The following is a 12,670-nucleotide window of genomic DNA, read 5'->3' on the forward strand; positions in this document are numbered from 1 at the left end:
TTCACCTGCTGACAACAAATGCTGCTGTTTTGGAATCCCATTGTATCACATTTTGTTGTTGGAAAATGTTGTGTAAGGCACAAGTGACCTGTGAAACATGGTTCCCAAAGCTTAACAGAATGATCTCCCGATTCTATCACCCAGACAGGAGCAACGAGATGACAAAACAGAGACTGCAGAGAGTTGAATGCTTAAAGACAGACATTGAATTTATTTGGGAAAATTACAAACTCTACTCTGTCACTTTTGAAATCTCAAAGAACTCTACATATCTCATTAAATATCCTCATGCTCCCAATAATATTACTTGTGACAGCTCTAAGAGAAGCAATATACATTGGTCCCCCATGTCTTTATGAATGCACAACTTAATCCATTTTGGAAGCAGCAGTGTTATTGAACCTGGACTTCTTTTATAACACAACTAATCTAGACACAAATTCTGGGGCAGTTCTGGAATATTATAGGTTGGGTGAGTTACAGTCACACAACCTAGCATTGCCCTTTAAAACATTTTTATGAGGTGGGGCCAAAGGCTGGCAAGCCTCTCCTTTATCACAGAGGAAATCTAGACTAAAAAGAAAAATAAGAAGTTTATGAACTATTTAAAAAATGAAGCTGCAGAGTAAAGGAGTTATGGATTAGGTTCCAATCCATTAATTTTTTATATTCTGATTTAGAGCCAGCAAAAGACATGCAGCCCGCTTCGAGGGGACAGAAACAGTTGGATGCAGAAGACACAGAAAAAGGGAGAGAAATAGAGAGGGCGGGGTAGATCCACTCATTTGGATGTTAATTTATACAGGAATCTGGAATTCAATCATCTCACATCCCCCAGGTAAGGGAGAGATTCGCTCCCCAATTTCATTTGGGAGTTCTATTACATTAAGCAATATTCTGTTTGGCCAGACATGCCATTCTTCACTTGAAGGAAATTAATTTCTTGATTCTTCCAGCTAATATAATCCCAATTCAGTGCTTGAAAGTTTTCTCAGGGCACTACTAGATGAAATAAAGTCTAATATACCTCTTGTGGGAAACTCACAAAATACAGACGGAAACAAAGAAGAGAAGCAAGAGGAAGAGGGCAAAGAGGGGAAGTTAGGGGGTGACCTTTCCCCTTGCAAGTTACACATTCGATTTGTTAACAGTAGTCTTTATTCTTCACTCCTTGGAGAAGAGCTGTTTTACGATTTCCATAGGTAGTTTATTTTTAAGCAAGTAAGGCCTCTGAACAGAATAAATAAAAGATTACAGGAAAAAGAAACCAGTGGTGATTGCTGGTAGTTTAGAAGGAAACCAAACAAACCTTTACCAGCAAAAGGTAAAGGTCAGGATCAATAAAAGGGCCTTTCCTTTCGAAGGAACACTGTTTTTAATCCAATACAAATAAATTCTTATTGTGACTCTATTGAAGACAAAGGAACTATCTAGCTATCCAAGGCAGATGATCTGACTAGGATTAAAACAAAACAAAACAAAACAAAACACAAAAAACTTCCCTATTTGAAATTCTCCAATAACATTAAAACAAAACAAAATAAAACTTATTCAATTTGCTCCCATCCTCTGCCTCACAGGCAAAGAAAAAGTACTCCTATAAACTAAAAGAAAATAAAAAGGATCCTCAGTTATAACTCAGATATAATTATATTGCTATGCATTGATATAACTTTATACAAAAATTGGCCTTGGGGAAAAATTTCTCTTAAATTTGTTTTTGGAGCATACTGGCTGAGCTCAGGGTTTACTCCTGGTAGACCTGAGGAACTATATGGGATGCCATTGTCAAAATCAGGTTAGCTGCATGCAAGGCAAGTACCCTACCCACTGTACAATTGCTCTGACCCCTTGGAAGAACTTTTAAATATAAAAACAGAAAAAATCCATAATAAAATTTAGTACATTCCCTATTGAAGTTACTTTGTTCACAAAGCAGTTATTTCTCAGACAAACAATGCCACACAGGAATTGATGATTTTAAATCAGAAAAATAAAAACACCTTTCCTTAATTTAGGGAAAGAGCTTAACTGGGTCCAGTGCTTTACATGAGGGTAGTCCAAGTGCAATTTCCAGCATCACGTGGTCTCCTAAGCAACACTGGGAGCAATCCCCTGAAGAAAAACCACTTCCAGAAGTGGCTCCTGAGCACTTCCAGATATGTTCCACTCAAAGAAAAAGTGGGAAAACAGCTATCTATAACAAAGCCTATCACTAATATTGGTCTTAATAGTGAGAAACTGAAAGCATTCCCACTAAGATCAGGCACAGGAAAGGATGTCCACTGTTCCTGCTCCAATTCAACATTTTATTAGAAGTCTTGGCAACAACAATCAGGCAAGAAAAGGAAATCAAAAGTATACAAATTAGAAAAGAGGTCAAATTATATCTATTTGCAGATGACATGATGATACACATTGAAGACCCTAAGGAGACCACACAAAAGCTCCTGGAAACAATAAACCAATATAACAGAGTGGCCAGCTACAGAATCAACACACAAAAATTGGTTGCATATACAAATAATTAATCAGAGGAGAAAGAGATCAAAGGGTCTATCCCATTTAAAATAGTTTCCCAAAACTTCAAGTACCTAAGAGTTAACTTAACAAAATAGGTGAGAGACCTTTTCCATGAAAACTGTAAAACACTTAAAAATGAAACTGAAGATCTTGGAATATGTAAAACTATTCCATGCTCATGGAATGGATGAATCAACATTGTCAATACAACCCTCTTATCTAAACTGTTATTAAGATTTAATGCAATTATGATCCAATTCAGATAACATTCTTCAAAGACTTAGACTAGTTAGTTATAAAAGCTTGTGTGGAACCATAAAAGATTCACATATGAAACTATACTGAAAAATAAGAAACTGGGAGGCATCTCACTGCCTAATTTGAATCTATACTATACAGTCATAGTAATAAAAACAGCACAGTATTGTAATAAAGAAAGACTCTCTGGCCAATGGGTCCGAATAGAATACCAAAGGATAAATCCCCATATATATGGCCAGCTAATTTTTGACAAAGGAGATGAACGCATGAAATGGAATAAAGATAGGAATTTTGATTAATGGTGTTGGGAGAGTTGGATAACCACATGCAAGAAATTAAAGCTAGATCCATATCTCACACCTTACACAAAACTCAACTCAAATTGGATCAAAGACCTTGAGATCAGACCTGAATCTATATAGTACATTGAGGAAAATATTGGCAGAGCACTCCAAGATCTAGACTTCAAAGGAGTATTCAATGGTCTGACGCCATTGGCAAAGGCTACGGAATCAAAACTAAACAAATGGGACTACATCAAACTATAAAGTTTCTGTGTGGCAAAAGAAACACATGCTAGTGGGAGGGGGGTATGCGGGGGTTTGGTAGTGGATCAAATATGAAAACTTTATAACTGTATTTCACAGTGATTCAATAAAAAATAATTTAAAAAACACATGCTAAAATTAAACAACAGCAAAGTGAGAGAAAATATTCACACTCAATACATCAGATAAAGCTTGATATCCGGGATCTATAAAGTTACACTATTTTTCAAGAAATAATACCTGTAGAAAGTCACTCAGGAGTCCCTTTTTTCACTTTTCTTCCTACTATTTATCTTCCAAACACTCAGCAGAATGTTAAAACCTGTAACAAATCAGATTTTAGGATGAAATGCACCAAAGACACATTCCAACCAGGAAGCCAATTAACATGAAGACCTCAAGACCCTATCTCATTTATCCTAAAACCGAGTATCTGCTTTCAAGAAATTTACAGTATTGAGATTTTTTAGTTTCTACTACTATAAATATTCTCTGAAACAAAGAGGAAAGGAGGTAATTTGAGCACTGTTCTTAACTTCCATGCACTTCCATGGAACCTTTCTCTTCTCATAAAACCCAGTGTAACAGTGTTTGAATTTCTAGTTTACTGAGCATTAGGCCCATGCTTGACTTTTTCTATAAAATACTGCTTTTCTGAAATACCATCAGTTTGATGATCCATCAAATGACAGGAAACACCAGGGCACATTACATTTAGCCATTTTCTTTATATATACAAATTATATATAAATATATAAATTATATATTTATATATAAATTATATATTTATATTTATAACAAAACACAGTAACTAGGTCATGCCTCAGAGAAACATAATAAACATATAAGTTAGGTAACTTGAAAATGAATTGGGGTTTTATTTAGTTGTCTTTCTCTTATTTCAATGCCAATAAAGAAAGCCTGAAATGTTTCTATTCAGAAAAATTTTACTTATCAATGCAGATAAAAAAGCAGTATTTTTAATACAATATTTTCTAATATAAGGCCTATTCCCTCACTTTGGATAAAATACACCTTTATATTTTTATAGGCCTATTTAGATTTTCCCCTTAAATTTTTTCAATACACTCTACTTATTAAATTTTACATTTGTAAAGGTAAGATTTACCTACTCTATGTAAATTTTAAAATGTATTAGCAAGACTTATTCATAATCACTGTATCACTGTCATCCCTTGTCCATCAATTTACTTGAGTGGGCAACAGTAACATCTCTATTACACTTAGCCCTGAGATTTTAGCAGCCTCTCCTTACTCGTCTTTCCCAACGATTGGAGGTTCTTTCAGGGTCAGGGGAATGAGACCTATCGTTACCGTTTTTGGCATATTGATTACGCCACGGGTAGCTTGCCAGGCTCTGCTTGAGAGCAGGACACTCTTGGTAGCTTGCCCAGCTCTACAAAAGGTATTATATATCTGTTACTGTATTTGAGATATGAATACACCACAGGGAGCTTGTCAGGTTTCCCAAGTGGGCAATAGACTCTTGGTAGCTTGTCAGGTTCTCCAGGAGGGAGAACTAGGCTATTAGATGTTGTACAGTGGTAACATGGCCATTAGGAGCTTGGTTTTATAGTCTCTGGATGTTGGCCGTTGATGGGATTATATGGCGCTGGGGGAAGTTTCTGTGTGTGACTGCCTAGCTACCGGAAAATGGGGGATCTGGGTGGAACAGGCCCAGTCTCTATCTGAGCAGCCTTGGAGATCTCGGCCCCGGGTCCCGCACACCTGGCTTCCTCTGCAGGTTCCTTCATGCATGAGACTCGTCCGAATGTGTGGAGAGTGGACTTGAGCATGGCTGTAGCTGGGTTCCAGAGGTCTTCAATGTCAAGGCTCTGCTTGGGACGGGGTGGGGGGGGACGAATCTCATCCCCTCCGAGGGGCCTGGTGAAGACAATTTGTCATTTGTCTGACAAATATAATGCTGACTGAAAAGTTTGGTGTAATTTGTCATGGGTACATTCAAGCTCCAGGCTGCTCTACCAGAGCAAATTCAACTTCATAAAGAAAATCATAGACAAGAAAGTTTTCTAGCAAGCTGCCAGTAACTAGAATATGGGGGCAAGATCTAAAGACTAACAAATATATAATGTTGAGACGGTATTGATGAAGTAGTCACCTAAGAAAGGAAAAGGGGAGATTTGCACATTTTTTTAATTGAAGGGAAAATGATGGGCACTGAGAAAAGGAGTCTTGATTAGTACTTGTAAATCTCTAACAGCTCTAGGAATTAATATTAAATTCATAATATTAATTATTACTTTATATATATAAAAACAAATATATAGTTTTTTTAAAAGTTCTACTTTATCAACTTATCATTAATTTGCAATTTTGTGGAACTTTGAGAGATTAACTATGCATCAATATGTGTGTATTTGTTACCACCTCCACAATTAAAAGAAAGAGAAAGCTAGATTTTTCCCATATGTAAGATAAAAAAGAAACATAATAAGGGAATATAAAATGGTCAAAGTGATCAGAACTGAAAAATTTTGCCTATGAAACTGAACTTACATGGGAAGTGGTGCTGGGGGGAATCCTTAGGTAGCTAGTAGAGGGAAGCAGGCTCTCTGGTGGTGGGAGTAGTGTTGGGAGTATTTCAATAAAAATGGGAATGGAAGGAGGAAGCAAGGAAGGAGGGAAGGAGGGAGGGAGAGAGGAAGGAAGGAGGGAAGGAAGGAAGGAAGGAAGGAAGGAAGGAAGGAAGGAAGGAAGGAAGGAAGGAAGGAAGGAAGGAAGGAAGGAGGGAGGGAGGGAGGGAGGGAGGGAAGGAAGGAAGGAAGGAAGGAAGGAAGGAAGGAAGGAAGGAAGGAAGGAAGGAAGGAAGGAAGGAAGGAAGGAAGGAAGGAAGGAAGGAGGGAGGGAGGGAGAAGGAAGGAAGGAAGGAAGGAAGGAAGGAAGGAAGGAAGGAAGGAAGGAAGGAAGGAAGGAAGGAAGGAAGGAAGGAAGGAAGGAAGGAAGGAAGGAAGGAGGGAGGGAGGGAAGGAGGGAGGGAGAGAGGAAGGAAGGAGGGAAGGAAGGAAGGAAGGAAGGAAGGAAGGAAGGAAGGAAGGAAGGAAGGAAGGAAGGAAGGAAGGAAGGAAGGAAGGAAGGAAGGAAGGAGGGAAGGAGGGAGGGAGAGAGGAAGGAAGGAGGGAAGGAAGGAAGGAAGGAAGGAAGGAAGGAAGGAAGGAAGGAAGGAAGGAAGGAAGGAAGGAAGGAGGGAAGGAGGGAGGGAGAGAGGAAGGAAGGAAGGAAGGAAGGAAGGAGGGAAGGAGGGAGGGAGAGAGGAAGGAAGGAGGGAAGGAAGGAAGGAAGGAGGGAAGGAAGGAAGGAAGGAAGGAAGGAAGGAAGGAAGGAAGGAAGGAAGGAAGGAAGGAAGGAAGGAAGGAAGGAAGGAAGGAGGGAAGGAGGGAGGGAGAGAGGAAGGAAGGAGGGAAGGAAGGAAGGAAGGAAGGAAGGAAGGAAGGAAGGAAGGAAGGAAGGAAGGAAGGAAGGAAGGAAGGAAGGAAGGAAGGAAGGAAGGAAGGAAGGAGGGAGGGAAGGAAGGGAGGGAAGGAAGGAAGGGAGGGAGGGAAGGAAGGAAGGAAGGAAGGAAAAAAGGAAGGAAGGAAGGAAGGAAGGAAGGAAGGAAGGAAGGAAGGAAGGAAGGAAGGGAGGGAGGGAGGGAGGGAGGGAGGGAGGGAGGGAAGGAAGGAAGGAAGGAAGGAAGGAAGGAAGGAAGGAAGGAAGGAAGGAAGGAAGGAAGGAAGGAAGGAAGGAAGGAAGGCTCCTTAAAAAGTTAAGAAACAAGACAGATGGGAGGGCCTCAGAGAACAGAACTCTACCCTTATCTAACTTATTTGACACATGTCAAGACATAATAAGTTTTACAGCAGGTAAGGTTCACCCTAGTTCAGTCACTAACACCACATCTGATCCCCTGAGCATCACTGAAATGATGCTCTGAGCACAAGGCCAGGAATAAAACCTGAGTACCACCAGGTATGATCCCAAGTCCTCCCAAAGTAAATGAAACAGACTTTAATAGAGGCATTAAACAGGCATTTTAACAGAGGCAGGTCACATATAATCATTTCATATATTAAAATTTTAATTTTGCCAAGTCACACATCTCCAACTGTCGGCAAAGTGCCCTTCTTTTTTGACTAGACCTTAAAAAATATCTGGCTACCACCTAAATATTTTTTTCTTTGTGATATTGATAGAGCTATGTGTATACATATAAACGAGTAAAAATGATACTGCATTTTTCCAAAAGAGAGAATGCATTCAAAGCACATTAGTTAAAATTAACTAAAATTAAGCAAAAAGACAGAACTTTCACATATCTGAAATCTCGAGGTAGAGAGAGCAGCTTACAGCATGGACTTATTTTATCAAATGCATACCCATACCTTTTTGTCAGATTTTTATTTTGGTTTTCCTTGTGTAATGGAATGAGTACTGTACAAGATTTCAAAGCTTTTTCCCCCCAACCTAAATTGCCCCTTAGAGGCTCAAACTACTAACAAACTGCTTCGCTGCATGAAACTGCTATCTACATTTGTCTGGCAAATATGACGCCGACTGAAAAGTCGGGTGTAATTTGTCACGGGTACATCCGAGCTCCAGGCTGCTCTACCAGAGCAAATTCAACTTCATAAAGAGAAGCATAGACAAGAAAGCCTTCTAGCAAAGTTGCCAGTAACTGGAATATGGGGACAAGATCTAAAGACTAACAAATACGTAATGTCGAAATGGTATTGATGAAGCAGTCACCTGAGGAAGGAAAAAGGGAGATTTGCATATTTTTTTAATTGAAGGGAAAGTGATGGGCACTGAGAAAAGGAGTCTTGGTTAGTACTTGTAAGTCTCTAATAGCTCTAGGAATTAGATCCCATTATCCATGTTCATCAAAGATGGGGAAACTAATGTTCAGAAAAGTCCAGGAACTTGTCTTGTCCACAGTCTATCTGCACTACTTAATGGCTTAACTGAATCCTGATCTTTGTTCTAAAATGCAATATTAGTCACTTACATAATGCCAATTTCTTATAAGTCACCTAGATAGTCAATTTTACATAGATATTCTGTAAAGCAACAAGTGGCAGATTGTTCTTCTTTAGTTTATTGTTCTTTTTTTATTTTAAGGCAATTTATTTTTATTTTTATTTTTTTGCTTTTTGGGTCACACCCGGCAATGCACAAGGATTACTCCTGGCTCTGCACTCATGAATTACTCCTGGCGGTGCTCAGAGGACCATATGGGATGCTGGGAATCGAACCCGGGTCGGCCGCATATAAGGCAAATGTCCTACCCACTGTGCTATCGCTCCAACCCCAAGGCAAAATATTTTATAGAAACTTATTTAGAAAAGACATGAGGAGAAAGATAAAAGTGCATGTTCAAAAGAAAAAGTTTTTTCCAAAATGAACAAAAACAAAGAAACATATAGAGACAAGCAGGCAAAATGCATGTTCAGCATGTTCATGGGAGAACACAGCTTGAAGAGCAAGCCAGAGTGTTCATTTTTTAGTTTTATTTTGTTATATACAAGTAGAACAAATATCGTTTTTAAAAATTGACAAGCTATAGAAAACCAGCTCTATTGCTAGTAAATGCATATTATTCAAAATATAGTAAGCACTTTTTATTTTTAAATTTTATTTTCATAAGGTTTCATATTCACCACTATTACACCTTCCCACCACCATTATTTTTAATTTTCCCACCACTATTTAAGCCTGCCTGCCACAGGCAGATTCTAGATAATTTGTTTTCTTTTTTATTTTTCCTTTTATTTTTGCTTTTTGGGTTACACCTGGCCATGCACAGGGGTGTGACCTGGCTTTGCACTCAGGAATTACTCCTGGCAGTGCTCTGGGGACCATATGGAATGCTGGGAATCGAACCCAGGTCTGCCGCATGCAAGGCAAACTCTCTACGCGCTGTACTATCACTACAGCTCCTAGATAATTTATTTTTTATTGCTTATTATGAGTATCATGAGAGGTTATGCAGCCACAAAAGCGGTCACGCACTCATGGAACTCTGAATATGTAAATGATTAGGGTCCAGTGACTTCTCTGTAGGGAGCTAATCCATTTTGAGATTCATTTGTGAGTCTCTGGACCACGGCCAATGGCACACTTAAATATGGCCCAGAGGCAGGTCATGGGTGTGACAGCCAGGATCTCAAGGGGCGGGGAGAAGGGAGGGGATGAACCCTCTATGCTGCCATGTGGCCTGCTATCTTCAGAGCCTATTCCACCATACCTGGGTTTTTCTTCTGAAAGTTTGTGACCACTGGGGGTTCCTCTGGAGTGGGCAGAGCTGGGACACCCACTCCATCTGAAGAGCCTCGGTGAAATCGGCTTGGCACGGGGTCTGGAGAGATCTCTGGGGAGCTGCTGTCTACCGGGATTCACGGGTACATCTTTCACAGTAAGCATTTCTAATAAAACTGAAAGAACCCAAGTGCTAGAAATAAATGCAAATGCATTTTTTAAATTGTTTTTTGGACCATTCTGGTGGTGCTCAGGAATTCCTCCTGGATCTGTGCTTAGGGATTACTCCCAGGGGGACTTAAGGGACCACATGAGGTGCCAGGTGAAAGGTCTGGGAGAAGTAAAGACACTGAAGCTGAGAAGAAAAAAAAAAAACAAAGCAGGTTTGTTGGGGACGATCCCAGGCAAGATTTATGGGCCTCTCAAGAGGCTGGTGAAGTTGTGCACAATGTGGGGCTGGGTGGGCATCTTATAGAGCAATTAGCCCTGGGCTAGGGGGTGGAATGGAATAAGTGAATAAGCTTCTGTGCACATGTTGCCAGACAGGAACTTTTGTGTAAGAAATTCTAACCGGAGGAGAAAATCTCCAGCTGGTTTCATAAGCCCTGCCTGGGGGTCCTCACCAATGGTTTCAAGGTCCCTTTTACCCCGAGTTCCCAGGCCAGTCCAACAGTGGGGATCAAACCTGGGTCAGCAGCATACAAGGCAGAGGCTTACCCATGGACTATTGCTCTGGCCCCTCTCCCCACTGAGAAGACCACTGGGTTTACTCAATTTCCAAGTATTTATGGAGAAAGCACCTGAGTCAAAACTATTCTAAACTTGAACACAGAAGACTCATGATTCATGATTGGATAAAACATGCTTTGTTCCACTGTAAGTTAGACCAAGCAAGCAAAGAAGCATCCAGAAATAGAACATTTTCTTCTTTCAGAATGATGAAAGACAAAAAAAAGTTATCATCAAGAGAAGCAGAATTTCATCCAGTAGTTCTTGCAGATTGTTAAGATGCTCACCAAGGACGAGCTGGGCCACCCAGCGACAGGAAATGTGATCTTTAGGCTCCAGGGGAGATACACTGGCACTGGAGACGAGTACAATCAGGGCTGATGCTGTTGGCTGCCTTTGGAGAGCAGACAGAGCTCCAGAAACAGATGCTGAGTCTCAAGCAGGCCCTCACTGTGGGCTGTTGTGCGGGACTGCTCCAATCTTTTTTACTGGTGGACAGATGACATTAAGGATCCGTCCCTAACTCACCAGAAGCCCGGATGATACTGGAAGTCAGGTATAGTTCTGGATGCCATCAATGCTATTCTGCACCTACATCCTGCTGGAATTCTACTGCCAGGAGCAGTACTCAACTCCAGCAAGCTCTTCTTGCTGATTTCCCATCAGACTGAAATCAGACAGATCCTGGACCTCATAACACCACTCTCCCGAACCCGCTGCATCCCCCCCACCATGATCTAGAACAATGTAGATCTTGCCAGGTTCACCAAAAAGAGGAAGAAATCAAGTGCAATAGCATACTTTTAGTACTTCTAGTCCTTTAGCTTCCTGTGGCAACTGCCGTGTACATGGCAAGCTTTGAGGAGGGGAAGCAACACACCAATGCCAAAAAGATATTCCTGGAGGTGGGATTCTTTCAGATCCAGGATGTTTATTGGGACTTCTTTGGGGACTCCAGTGTAATGGACAAGTGTGTGAGGAAAACAACTACAGCTGGTTTGGTGATCCAGTGTCTGCAAGGGGGCCTCTTTCTTCAGAGCAGTACCAGACCCTACAGATGGGCAGAAAGAAGCCAAGAAGGTGGCCTATGTGAGGGCACTCTTTGAGGAGCTTGATTTGCCCACAGTGTTCAGGCCATATGAGGAGAGGGCCACAGCTGTATGGCAAGTCAAAGACCACTTCCTAGGGCTAACATTGAAGCTCTACCAATGCAATATGTATATATATGTATATGTATATATATGTGTGTGTATATGTATATATAACCTAGAGGCACTCAATAAATTATTTTCTAACCTTTAAGTATATGAATTTATATAATGATCAGCATAAACAGAATGATGGTTCTACCTTAGCTACCGCATGAAGAATGGATAAGAAGGGGACTCGTGTAGAATTGGAGGATGAGCTATAATTTGGGGGGTTAACACTTGGGTGTTTGCTGGCTGCTTGCCACTGACTTTCAGGCAGGCCTGTTCTTCCTCTGTTCTATACTGTTGTCTGTCTCAGCACAGCCTTACAGAGTCTTCAGCCAAGGTTCTCTTGTCTTCTGAATTCAGCAAATAAGCAACCGCTGTGCTTATTTTTAGAGGAAGGGAGGAGATAGAAATTGGGACGTTTATTCCCTCAACTCCCTACAGGGATTTATTGCAGACTGAGTCTGTCCCTTCAGCCCAGGCATCCCATTCTATGAAATGCCCCCACCCACTTAGCTCACCCTCCAGGTGCCAATGCTCATCTCTGTCCCTCCTTTTCTCTTCAGGTGTGGATAGTACCAGAACAGGCTGCTATTAGCCTCACAGCACACACTCAGGATCTTTTGGTTTGAAAATGATCCCTTTTAGAACTCCAGTTAAATTACCCAATTTGTGTAGGCCATCTGTTTCCTGCTGGGTTCCTTACTAACACAGGGAGAGGCAATATTTAAAAATTTTTGAAAAATTTAGTTATGGGGTCAGAGAAAGAGAGAGTACAGGGGTCAAGGTGCTAGACTTGCATGCAGCCAATTCTGGTTCGGACTCAGCACCAGATCAAAGTGAGCACTGAGAACTTCCTTGAGTGATCCCTGAGCACAGAGCAAGGAGTAAGCCTTGAGCTTACAACGGCCAACATCCAGAGACTTAAAATGTCCGAATGTGACCCAAAACCAAAAAATAAAAAGAGAATTTTGTTACTATGATCCTTGGTTAAAATGCTAGGGCCAAAGAGATAATAAAGGAGGTAAAATACTTGCCTGCATGCAGCCAGCCCTGCCTCAATCCATGGAACTACACATGGTCCCCTGAGCACTGCTAGATGTGATTCCTGAGCACGAAGCCAAGAGTAAGTCCTGAACC

General features: G+C 40.8%; 1 protein-coding gene and 1 pseudogene across 7 annotated transcripts in view; one reads left to right on the plus strand and one right to left on the minus strand.

The window, feature by feature from the left end:
* FHIT (fragile histidine triad diadenosine triphosphatase) overlaps positions 1-12,670 on the minus strand; it is a 1,667,781-nt gene that overhangs the window by 1,101,420 nt on the left and 553,691 nt on the right. For 4 of the 7 annotated variants that reach the window (XM_055135669.1, XM_055135667.1, XM_055135665.1 and 1 more), the window contains one exon: positions 3,573-3,654. The exons of the other annotated variants lie outside the window; for them this stretch is intronic. The gene's annotated coding sequence lies outside the window, so the exon portion shown is untranslated. The remainder of the gene's footprint in view (positions 1-3,572; positions 3,655-12,670) is intronic. 7 annotated transcript variants of the gene reach the window in all.
* The window catches only part of LOC129404324 (farnesyl pyrophosphate synthase-like), a 47,625-nt pseudogene continuing 45,866 nt past the window's right edge, over positions 10,912-12,670 (plus strand).

The sequence above is a fragment of the Sorex araneus genome, chromosome 4, assembly GCF_027595985.1.
Source record: "Sorex araneus isolate mSorAra2 chromosome 4, mSorAra2.pri, whole genome shotgun sequence".
Taxonomy (NCBI): Eukaryota; Metazoa; Chordata; class Mammalia; order Eulipotyphla; family Soricidae; genus Sorex; species Sorex araneus.